At 41.7% G+C, this 12,815-nt stretch overlaps 1 long non-coding RNA gene across 1 annotated transcript; it reads right to left on the bottom strand.

Moving 5' to 3' along the window:
- Window positions 1-651: 651 nt before the first annotated feature.
- Window positions 652-11,463, bottom strand: LOC123618571 (uncharacterized). The gene is made up of 3 exons (XR_006727030.2): window positions 11,360-11,463; window positions 11,163-11,246; window positions 652-847 (listed from the first exon to the last, which is right to left on the bottom strand). It is a non-coding gene; the product is annotated as an uncharacterized LOC123618571 (long non-coding RNA).
- Window positions 11,464-12,815: the final 1,352 nt, after the last annotated feature.

Genomic DNA, 12,815 nt, shown 5'->3' with positions numbered 1-12,815 from the left:
ATGGGGTTTTTTTCCAACACGTTTTCTGATTCTCAACATCAACTGGCTGTCCAACAATTGAATTCAGTTCTAAACTACCTGCAGTTAGAGTCAGATCCCAGAAGTTAAAGGGTTCCAGTGCCACAAGACTAACCCCACTTCAGATGCCAGTCACAAGCCCTGGGCTACCCATACTTCTGACCAACAGGCTACAAATTTGGGGGTTCTCACAACTCCCTCCTCAAGTTCAGTAATTTGCTAGAATGACTCAGAACTCCACTTACATTCACCAATTTACCATAAAAGATAAAACTCAGGAACAGACATGAAAGAGAGGCACAGGCAAGTTTTGAGCTTCCACGGCCTCCCTGGGGGAGTTACCTCCGAGCCAACCCAGAAACTCATGAGACCTCAATCTTGTTGTAAAAGAGTTTTTATATACTGCTCATCTCCAATCCGCCCCCCATCCCCGGAGGTCAGTGGGTGGGGCTGAAAGTTCTCACCCTCTAAACACATATCATCAGCCCTCAGTATCAATGAGTTCTGCTTGCTTGGATTCGACCAACTGTGGGTAAAAAGTATTTTTAAAAGAAAATGTTGCTGAGTCCAAACTCGTTCTGCTCTCTGCACGACAAGCCAATAAATCAGGAGATGAGGTGTTGAGGCAAGGAATAGTGACTTTATTCAGAAAGCCGGCAGACCGAGAGGATGGCAGACTAATGTCTTGGAGAACCATCCTGCTCTAGTCAGAACACAGGCTCCTTTTCTACAAAAAACAAGGGAGGGGGTGTGGTTGCTTGTTGCAAACTTCTTGCTGCAGGCATTCTTTGTTCTTGCAGCCGTCCACGTGGGCCAGGTCTTGGTGTCCCTGTAAACAAAGGTTATTCTCTAGTCTCTGTTACAAAAATTCTGGAAAGTTCCAAAAAGCAAAACTTGAATTTGCTATGCTCTGACAGCTATTTACATATCATTTACATTGTATTTACAACTGTTTATATACTATTTACATTGTATTAGGTGTTCTAAGTAATCTAGAGATGATTTAAAGTATGCGGGAGGATGTGCATAGGTTACATGCAAATACTACATCATTTTACATAAGGGACTTGAGCATCTGCAAATTTTGGTATCTGAGGGGCTCCTGGAACCCACCCCCAAGGATTCCGTGGGATGACTGTATTTGGTCTTTCAGGTAACCAGCACCCTCCTGAGACTATCTAAAGGCTCCATCCTAAATCATTTCATTAGCATAAACTCAGATGCAAGGAAGTGGGCTTGTTAACAAATAACAAAAGACACTCCTATCACTCAGGAGATTCCAAGGATTTTAGGAGCTCTGTACTAGGAACCCAGGGCAAAGATCCAATATATTTCTTATTATATCACACTATACCTGTTTTCTGATTATCTACTTCTGTGTCAGAGACTGGGTAAAGGGCTGGAGGTAGAGTGGGCAGTGTGGGGGACAAGAAAGACATGGGTCCCGCCTTCACTGAGCTTGTAGTTTAGTGAAGGAGACAGATAACTAAATAGGCAATCACAATTCAAGTTTATAAGTGGTCTGAAGGAGGCTTAAGAGGAGTGTTGGAGTGCAGAGGAAGGTACAGAATAGGGAGGGTGGAGGTAAGGGTAAGGCAGAACACAACACTACACTGATTCTGAAAAGGAATTCCATGTGCAGAAGAATGAAGTTGGACCCTTATTTAATATCATGTCAAAATTAACACAAAATGGATGAAAGATTTAAACGTAAGAGCTAAAATTATAACTCTTAGAAGGAAACATAGGACAAAAGCTTCATGATATTGGATTTGGCAACAGTTTCTTGGCTATGACACCAACAATGCACAGGCACCAAAAGAAAACACAGACATATTGGACTTCATGAAGATTTAAATTTTTTGTGTGTCGAAAGGCACTAGCAACAGAGTGAAAAGGTAACTCACAGAATGGGAGAGGATATTTGCAAACCATATACCTAATAAGGGATTAACATCCAGAATATATAGAGAACTCCTAAAACTCAACAGCAAAACCACCAAATCAAAAATGGACAAAGGACTTGAATAGACATTTCTCCAAAGAAGATATACAAACGGCCAATGAGGACATAAAAAGATGCTCAGCATCACTAATCATTAGGAAAATCCAAATTGAACCTCAATAAGATGCCCCCTCGTTACAGTGGCTATTATCAAAAAGCCGACAAACAAACAAAAACAGAAAATAACAAGTGACGGTGGGGATGCAGAGAAATTGTTACACTTATGCATTGATGGTGGAAATGTAAAATGGTGCAGCCACTATGCAGAACAGCATGGTGGTTCCTCAAAAAAATTAAATATAGAATTACCGTATGAGCCAGAAATTCCACTTCTGAAATTCTGAATTTCAGTTCTTTTGTAGAATTGAAAGCAAGGTCTCTAAGAGATATCTGTACACCTATGTTCATAGAAGTATTATTCACAATTGCTAAAACGTGGATGCAGCCCAAGGGTCTATCCATGGATGAAAGGAAGAATACAATGTGGTGTATGCATACAGTGGAACATTATTCAGCCTTGAAAAGGAAGGAGATTCTGACACTTACTACAATATGGTCGAACCTTGAATTCAGTATGCTAAATGAAATGTCAGACTCACACACACACACACACACACACAAATACTGTATGATTCCACTAATATGAGGTACCTAGAGTCATCAAAATCATAGAGACAAATATAAATTGGTGGTTGCCAGGGGTTGGGAGGAGGAAAGTGGGAAGTTGTTTATGCGGTGTGGAGTTACGTTTTGCAAGATGAAAATGTCTATGGATGGATGGTGGTGATGGTTGCAGAACAATATAAATGCACTTAATACCACTGAACTACACACTTAACATGGTTAAAATGATAAAGTTTATGTTATACATATTTTATGAAAATTAAAAATAAAAGACAATAACATGTGTTGGCGAGGATGCAGAGAAACTGAAACCCAAAACTCCGCTGGTGGGAATGTAGAATGGTGCCGTTAGTTTAGAAATAGTCTGGCAGTTCTTCAAAAGGTTAAACATAGAGTTACCATGTGATCCAGAAACTTGACTTGTAGATATATGCCCAAAAGGAATGAAAACATATTCCTCCATAAAACCTCGTACCCAAGTGTTCATTCTAGCATTATTTGTAATAACCAAAATGCGGAAACAATTCCAATGTCCATCAACTGATGACTGAATACACAGAATGTGACACATCCATACAATGGAATATCACACATCCATAATAATGAATGAACTACTGATTTATACTCCAACATGGATGAACCCAGAAAAAATTATGCTAAGGGTCAGACGTCAGACACAAAAGGCCACAGAACATGTGATTCCAAGTTTGTGACATGCCCACAATAGGCATATCTACAGAGACCGAAAATAGATTAGAAGCTGACCGGGGCTGGGGGGAGGGGGTGATGGATGGGGAATGACTGCTTATAGGAATGATGCCTGTTTTGGGGGAATGAAAACTTCTGGAATTAGTGATGATGGATGCACATCTTTGTGAATATAGTAAAAAGTGTACATTTAAAATGGTTAACTTACAGTACATGAATTATATCTCAATTTTTTAAACTAAAAAAAAAAACTTGCTTGGAGATCTCGTTAAAAATGCAGATTCTGAGTCAGTAGGTCTGGGGCTGCACCTGCGATCCTGCATTTCTAACCTGCTCCCAGGTCATGCAGATGCTGCTGGTCCTTGAACCATACTAAGTGGTGGTAAGTGAAGGCTTCAGCCTGCTTTTGACTTAGCAGTTCAGCATGCACAAACACAACAGCTCTATCCCTGGAGCTCCTGAAAGGGCAGCTGCCCCAGAACAGGACTTGGAAGTCCAGTGTACTTCAGCCCCCTCCGTCACTCACCATACCACACACAGTCACTGTAACTGGACGGTTTCTTGAGATCAGTGTCTCCTGCTATAAGAACAATCACGATGGCTTGGCCTGGGCATTTACTAGCAGCAAGAGATCATTACATAGCAGTTGCCTGGTATCAAAACCTCAGTACCCACATAAAAGGTACAAGTTAAATAAAATGAAGAGAAAGTTCACAGGCTGGTTTAAGTTAACTGTGTCTCGTGACTGAGCAAAGAGTATTTTGATGCTTTCCATAAGTCTTCTGGTTATAGTTATTAATTCCATGCCAGAAATCTCAGTTCTTAGAAAATTAAGTCCATAGACCATGCTGCTGAAGGTTTGTTTTAATTTCTTTTTTGAAGTCTGGAATAATGTTATATTGGAAAAATAGACACAATAGGAATGATTGAATTCCAGGTGAAAACCCATTGAAAGAGCCACAGACCAAAACAAAAGGCCAACTAACATGCAAAGAAATGTCTTCCTTTTCCAGAAATGAAACTGTGTGGGAGAATTAAAAAAAAAAAAAAAGCAACTGATATTTATTAAACATCTAGTAGGTACCAGGCATTCTTCATGTGTTACCTTGTTCATATTTGTTAAGAATGCTTTTGGGTACCAGTAATAGAATACTTGACCAGGGTGTATTCATCAGCAATTGCTGGATAACAAACAATCCCAAATCTCAATGCATATGATAGCAAACACTTTTATTATTGCTCATACTTCTGCAGACTGGCTAAATTTGATTGTTCTAGGTTAGGCTTAGCACTGAGCCATGGGTTTGTTTAAGTCCTGCTTCTCTCGTCTCTTCTAAGACAATCAGGTTTCTTGAGGTCTATTCTTCCATGGAGATGCAGAGGCACAAGAGGACAAGCCCAGCTGCACAAGCATATTTATTCTAAGGTTCTCCTTAACATTTAATCAGCCAATATCCCAATAGCCTATTCAAGTCACCTGACCAAGCCCAAAATCAAGACATGGGGAAGGATACCTTGCCCTTCATGAGGCCAAGAGGGTAGATGGATAATTCCACTGCAGAGCAGGAAATAATTGGGACCAACCTGCCAATATACCTCTGGAGCTTAACCAAATAGGAATTTATTTTTCCCTCCCGTAGGAAGTCTAGAAACAGGCAATCTGCGGCTGGTGAAGCTGTTTGATGACAAAGCCATCCCAGGCTGTTTCTCTTTCCTCTTCGATGTCTTCAGCATGATGTCATCAGCATTTTGGCTTCTGCCTTCATGCCTAAGTTTCCTTGGCTGGGACGTGGCTGCTCCATTTCCAGCCCTACACCTGTATTGTCTTGGGGAAAAGGCAGGAAGCAGAAAGGGGCAGGGCCTGACTCCATAAGGCAAAAGCGTTCCCAGAAACCCTCAGCTTATTAGTCATTGGCAGAACCTGTGTCACTCCAGCATCATGGAAATGAGCATGCTTAGAAAAGCCCACTGCCCCAAACAAAACTGGGGTCCTTCTAGGAAGAAGGGGGAACGGACAGCCTGTAGGCAGCCTGTAGTGTCTGCCATGCTGTTGAAATCTCGCAAGAATTCTCTGAGATAAGCATTATTCCCATTCCAAGGATGAGGAAATCCTTGTCCAGAAAAGTTAAATTAACTCATCCAAGTTGCCTCAGCCAGGATACAAGGACATAACAGGACTGAGATTTGAACATAATACATTCATTGCACAACAAATCACTCCTTCCCACTGGCCTGGGGCCCAGAACACCTGGGTTCTTGTCTTTCTCTCTGCCACGAATGCAAACATGTAATTTTGGATGTATCAGCCAGTGAGTGAGTTTCAATTTCTGCATCTTCCCAATGTCCAGGTGGGAGCAGAATAACTTTATGAGTTCTTTTTCAAGCTTCGATGTTCTGTGACTTTATGTGCTGCTTCTAACATAAATTATGAAGACATACACCTTTCCTTCCTGTAGTGTTTTCAGTCATTTATTTATACATTTGAGGTTGAAGAGTAAGTTGATCCATCATGGCTTGTTAATTTCATATCTCAAATTTATTAACTTTCAAGAGCGCTCCTTCCAGCTCTATTCAATTACTTGGCAATCTATTGAAAATTAATACTATGGAAGAATTGGTGTTGCGATCAACACAGACATCATATTTCCCCCAGGGCATATGCACATAATGAATTACCTCTCTCTAGTCTTAAAAACAAAACCACAAAACTAAACTTCTTTTTAGCTAAACCAAAAGAAATTAAAATTTGCCTGTGGTTTCAGTCACTCAAGGACAATGAATGCTTCTAGAATATTTTCTATACATGTACAAAAATAAATGCATATAATATGTATAATATATATTTATCTACACAAGTGGGATAACATTATTTTGGATCTGATTTGCTTTTAATTTATATTTTATCATAAAGATTTTTCCAAGAAAATCAATATACATTATATCATTACTTGCAATGCCTGCTAACATTCCTTTAATTTATACAGATACACTATAATTTGTTTAACTGTCACTTCCAGTTTTTTTTGTTGTTAAAAAGTAATAATTTCTCATAATGTGATACATATAACTGGAGTAATACAGTGTGATTTTGGATAACACATTGATGAATGTACTATGAAACATTTAAATAGTTATGTATTTTTTTGTATACATATTATATGTATTTGCTTATATATTATATATTTATTAGAAATAAAGTAACTAGCCTTTTGATAGTCACATAAGGTTTAATTTAATAATGAAACTTATGTAACTAAATATGCTGTGTCAGTTAGAAAACTAAGAAAATAGTATTATAGTGTGTGGATAAAAGTCAGATCACGAACATAGTGCTTGAATGAGACAAATTAAGAAAAACTTCTAAAAACAATGCTGTGAGAAATAGCCCTGGTCACATATCTCTGTGTACTTGTCTGATGTTTCCCTTAGTATGAATTCTTACAATTGCTCAAGAGGTAGGCACATTTTTAAGGTTTTAAATTTGTTCTTCCAAACTACTCTGCACAAGGGATGCCCCAATTTACCCTCTCACATTCCACCCCATTGGAATATAAGCTTTATTCTGAAGATAGACACTTTGTTCATTTCTCTAGACCCAGCATTTACAACAGCACCTAGAAAGAAAGGAGGTTCTCAATAAAAAAAACATGCTAGACAGATTTGTCAAGAACCTTAAAAGGTCTGAGATCTTGTTCTACTTGCAAGTGAACAAACTGTCCTCTGGCAGCTTCATGGAGCAAGGCTCCCAGGTCAGAGATAAAGGACCTTTACCACTCACTGCAATAGCGGTGACTGTGTACCAGTATTTGTGCAGTTCCCCAAGCCCTAGTTCCCAAAGGGTGATGCAAAAGGGACAGGGAGGCTGGTGCACAATGAATGCATTGTAGAAAAGGAAGCTTGAGCTTAGGGACTGCGAACCTTTTATGATGGGCAATAAGCCTGCCTAACCTTTGCCCAGAGAGAGACATTTCTTCTTCTTCTTCTTCTTCTCCTCCTCCTCCTTCCCCTTCTCCTTCCTCCTCCTCCTCCTCCTTCTCTCTCTCTCTCTTTTTTTTTTTTTTTTTGTGACATTCTCTTCTTATACTGGACAGTAAACTAATTTGCCCTTTGCTTCAGAAAGAGATACTGTCTCAATCTTCCAAGGCTGTTCTCTATACAAACATCTTTAAAAAGACAACTCGGGAAAGTTCTGTTCATAAAACATGCAGATACGCGGGAAGACCCATGAAGACTTCTCTCCCAACAACATCCACCTTTTGTTTTTATACTATCTTGGCTTTTGGCAAATCCTCCCATGAGTACGCCACTCCATTGGCCACATCAGTTCATCCAACCAACAGAGGTTCGACCCAAATCCATTCACTTTGTCTCACATGGCACTTGATTAAGGCCACTCTCAATAGGACTCCAGCCAACGGTACTGGCCTTGGCAATCCCTCCGCTCATGGTTCCGGACTCAACCAGCTGAACAAATCCCATAAACCATCTGGGTCAATCTTAGAAAGCCAGATGGCTTTCTCCTTAAATTGTTATGCTGACCTTTCCTCTTGGAAAGCATCGGTCCAGATACAGGAAGATGTACTGGCTTTTGCACATGTTCCACTGTGGACCACAAAAAAGAAGACTACAGCAACTACATCATCTATAACATCCCAGGCCAGTGAGTTGAGGCTGAGGCTGAGATGGTGTCATTGATCACTTCAGCTAAAGTCAGGGACCGGTTGCATACCACCTCTTCCACCAGGATGACTTCCATCTAGGCGATAACTGCCCACAGGGTGTCAGAAATAGTGAGTCAGATATTATCCTGGGAATATGAGGGTGGCCTCATTTTGGCAAGATCCCTGCAACTATGCCAGTTATCCTGTTCTTTTCTTAAACACTTGAAGATCTCTTATGACCACTCCTATGGTGCAAAGCCATGGTGTTTTCAGGAGGGAGACGAGTTAATGCCTGACTTACACACAAGAAGTATAGTTCCAGAGTTGCTCATGGAGCTCCTGGAAAGAGAAGAGTGTTGTTTTCAACTGCTGGGGCCTTCCATGTGGGACCTATATCAATCAGAGGGTACAAGGTGATAATATCACAAACATGTTCTCTTGGCCAACTGGTAGACCTAAAGGTGCCAGTTCAGTTTGAATAATTAAACAACTGCCTGAGAACAGTCTGTCCAATTTGTCTTGTTCATTCAGGCCACTAACTGGGGCACTTGGCCAAAGAATGACTGAGCAATGGTTATGGGAATGGAGATGGACAAGAGGTTGACAGGTGCTTTGTGTGGGAGGTACAGGAGCTGGGGCCAACCCCTGCTGTTCCCAATAGACTTCTCTGTGAGGTTAAGGAGAAAGATGGCCCAGTCGTGGTTAGAGCCCCCAAGCAGGGCACGGCAGACCCAGCAGACAGATTTAAGGCATTTGCAGCAGTTTGAGACCAGGGTATTTTCCTTTGTAAGGAAAGCTCTAGAGGTGGCTCTGAAGGACAAAAGATTGCTAATGTCCTTTCCTTCTCCATAAATCCTGAAGACCAAAGTGTTCCCAGCCCTCTGTCTGCAAGGCTGGTACGAGGACAAGGACATTTTAATAAAACTTTTAGAGAAACACTGTGGCCCCGCTTTAGGGGGCCTCAGGAGGGGACTCAGTGAGCGGGGTACTCCATGAAGTGTTCACTCTCCTTATGATCTAGGACCATGTTAATCCAACAAGAGAGTCCAGGTGCTCAAGCAGAATGAAGTTTGATCTCGCAGCCCCTCTTTTGCCAGGTTTCTCTTGTAATGATTGATTTTAGGTGTCAACTTGACTGGGTCACTGGGGAGCCCAGACAGTTGGTCAAACATTATTCTGGGTGTGACTGTGTCCATTTGCATGGGGAGACTGAGTCAGTCAGATCTCCTTCCTCACTGTGGGGAGCCTCATTTAATCCACGGAAGGCCTGAAGAGATTAACATCTCCGTAAGAAAGAATCCTTTCTCTCGGCCTGACTGTCTTCCGGCTGGGACATCAGTCTCTGGACTTGAACTCACACTGGAACTTACACATCGGCCCTCCTGGTTCTCAGGCCTTCGGACTCAGATCGGAACTACACCACCACCAGGGCTCTCCTGGTCTCCGGCTTCGTGACTGCAGGTCTTGGACTTCTGCAGCCATAATAATGCGAGCCAATTCCTTCAGCACCCTCTTACATATACATATATGTCAATCATGTACCATATATGTCACATATATACGTGTCATCTGTTGTTTTTGTTTCTCTGGAGGAGCCTCACTGGTACATTCCAGGAAGAGCTAGCCTAGGTGGCTATTAGCCCAGAAGTGGACAAGATGATATTCTGAATCTTCAGAATAGATCACCCACCCCTGACCCCTTTCATTTTGATTATTACTCAAGAAGTGGCCCAGAGGAGATGACCCCTTTCTGGGGACATCTGTGTTCAGTGGCCAGACTGCCTTGCTAATGTGCCTGGACCAGGAGGAGGTAAGAGAGGGAGGGTCAGAAATCTTTCTGAGTTGGTTTTTCAGGACCTAACATTACCAGACACTTATGGATGGTAGGAAGGGTTATGGTATGGATTGTGCCCCCTCAAAATTCATATATTGAAGTCTTAACCCCTAGAATCTTAGAATATGACAGTATTTGAAGATAGCGCCTTTAAAGAGGTAATCAAGGTAAAATGAGGTCATCAGAGTGAGCTCTAATTTAATATAAATATGGTATATATATGAAGTATAGACACATAATACATACATGAAATTCACTGTAAAGTGTACACAATTCAGTGGCATTAAGTACCTTCACAATGTTGTGCAACCGTCACCTCTAGTTCCAAAACATTTTCATCACCTTAAAGGAGACCCTGTACCCATTAAGCAGTCCCTCCCCCATTACCCCCTCCAGCCAGCCCCTAGCTACCACTAATCTATCTACCTGCTGTCTCCATGGATTTGCCTATTCTGGACATTTCATATAAATAATATGTGTCACATAATATGTGTCTGACCTTTTTCACTTAACACGATGTTTTCAAGATTTACACAAGATGAAGCAAATGAATGTCTATAATAAGACAGAAGCAGACTCACAGATCTAGAGAACAAGCTAGTGGTTCCCAGTGGAGAGAAGAAAGTGGGGAGGGGCGAGATGGGGTCTGGGACTGAGCGAGACAAACAACTATGTATAAAATAGATAAGCACCAAGGCTATATTGTACAGTACAGGGAAATGTAGCCATTATTTTGTAATAACTTTAAAAAGTGTAATCTGTAAAAATATTGAATCACTTAAAAAAAGAGGTTTACCATGATGTAGCATGTGTCAGTACCTAATTTCTTTTTATGGCTGAATAATATTCCATTATATGGATAGACTGCATTTTGTTTATCTATTCATTTGTGAATGGTCTTTTGGTGACTGTGAACAGGTAGGGTTTTTTTTGGTCCACTCTTTTCCCCCAATACCTAGAATTGAGGAATAAAGGGTGGTCCAGGGGTTAGTCATTTCTATCCTTCCGGATAGATAATGGACATTACTAAAAGGCTGATAGAATCTGAGAGCAAAAGGATAAATGACCAGAGAGGCAATGACTTTGGAAGTCACTGTGAGGGAGGAAGGGAGGGGCCCAAGTGGAGAAAAACTTTCTATTTTCTACCTTTTGAACTTGAGAAAGTGCATCTTGACTGCCACAGAGAGATGTCTTTATACGCCCAGTTCTGAGGAAGAAGGTTATCATCAGACAGCAAAGGCAAAATGATGCATTGAGACGTTGGCAGTTTCACAGTAAATCATAAGGGACAGAGAAGGCAGATTCAACCTACCCGGCGAGCTAGAGGGAGAAAGTCATTGAAATCCAATTGCTTCCCCACAAAGGACTTCATTAAATTGCTGAAATTACCAGAAGCCTATTGCAAAAAAAAAAAAAAAAAGAAAGGGCGAGGGGAGTAATTAGTAATTTCTCTTTAATTGTTGATGCAATTTGGAAGAAATTAAATTGCAATTAGGTTCGTGTACTTACGAGGAGACCGAATGTGAACACCCGGTGGGGACCCCTATCAGCCTTTTGAAAATTGGACGGCTTTTTGTTCAGGGTGGTTCCCAAGGGCGCGTCCGGCTCCTGAGTGAGTTTGGCTGCTTCGGCGCGCCCTCTCGTGGCCACATGTGGAAGGTTCGGCAGTTGCCTTCCGTTCTCCAGTCCAGGCAAGAAAGAGGGACCAATTTCAGCCACGCTGGGGGTGGATCCGCAAATTGTCACACTCAGACTGCAAAGTCTGTCTCAGCACGTGCCACCTAGCGCGGCAGGGAGGGCTGTCTAGGTCAACGGACTTTAAAAATCGTAATTATAAAGCTAATTATGATTATGGTTATAATCTCAAATAGTTTTGAAGATCATAATGTGAAAAGTCAGTTTCGCCGACCAGTTTTCTCCCATTCCATGTGGAATCAATTGTATATTTCAGAAAATTCCAGAATTTGCCTCTGCATATACACGCATGTCAAGCATGTCCCCATTCCTCCTTCCTCCCATAAACGGGATCACATATTGTTCAGCACTTTGCTTCGTCCTTGAGCCCACCTTTTAAGAGTGTATGTTGGCGAGATTCCCATGTGAGTACATACAGATTGACTTCATACATTCTGATGGCTGTATCATCTTGCATTTCATGGATGTACATAATTTATTAACCAGTCCCCCACTGATGAACACACAGATGGTCGCTGCTGCTGCTTCTCTAAAGAGAAAGAGTGGGATCAAATATCCTTGTATCTTTGCATCTCTGTGCACATATTCCTGGCAGTGGGCACATTACTGTGGAAATGATAAAGACGAAATGATGTTGGGAACAGTGTTAGTGCCTCTCCCTTCTCTTTTTTTCCTTTCACAAGCATTTACTGAGCACCTCTTGGTTGTTGGGCTGGGAGTTGAGGATACAGAGATCCACAAACTGTTCCTCTCACCGTAAGGTGCCCACGGTGTATTTGGGCACATGGACCTGCCAGTAAATAAGCAACTGTAATGTAATACAGTCTATGGTCTATGTAAGAGGTCGGAGCACAGTGTACTGTGGGCCCCAAAGAAAGCTGTGATCAAGCCTGGGAGAAGTCAGGAAGGCATCCTAGAGGAGGCAACAAGACTTAGATGTCAGAAAAACTCTCTAGGATGGGGCGCCGGGGGAGTGGGGTGGAGGGGAAGAGAGAAGGGGAAAAAATTCTTTGCGCATGTGCAGAGGTGAGAGGCACCTGGAGTCTTGACAACAATGTGGCTGAGAGATGGGAGAAGCTAGTCAGGAAAGGGGTGGGGCCAGGTAACCAGGGGCTTTACCAGTCATTCCAGGGAGCATAGGTCTCATCCTGTAGACAAGGCCTCTCAGAGTGGGCTCTGGAGATCATGAATTTCAGAATCCTGTATGGGAGAAGGATGTCTTTATTTAAAAATGGGATGTTCCCAAGACTCGCCTAGATTTGCTGAAGCA

Source organism: Camelus bactrianus, chromosome 18 (genome assembly GCF_048773025.1).
Source record: "Camelus bactrianus isolate YW-2024 breed Bactrian camel chromosome 18, ASM4877302v1, whole genome shotgun sequence".
NCBI classification, from domain to species: Eukaryota; Metazoa; Chordata; class Mammalia; order Artiodactyla; family Camelidae; genus Camelus; species Camelus bactrianus.
The sequence above is the reverse complement of the archived record's forward strand: the minus strand, read 5'-3'. Positions and strand labels throughout refer to the sequence as shown.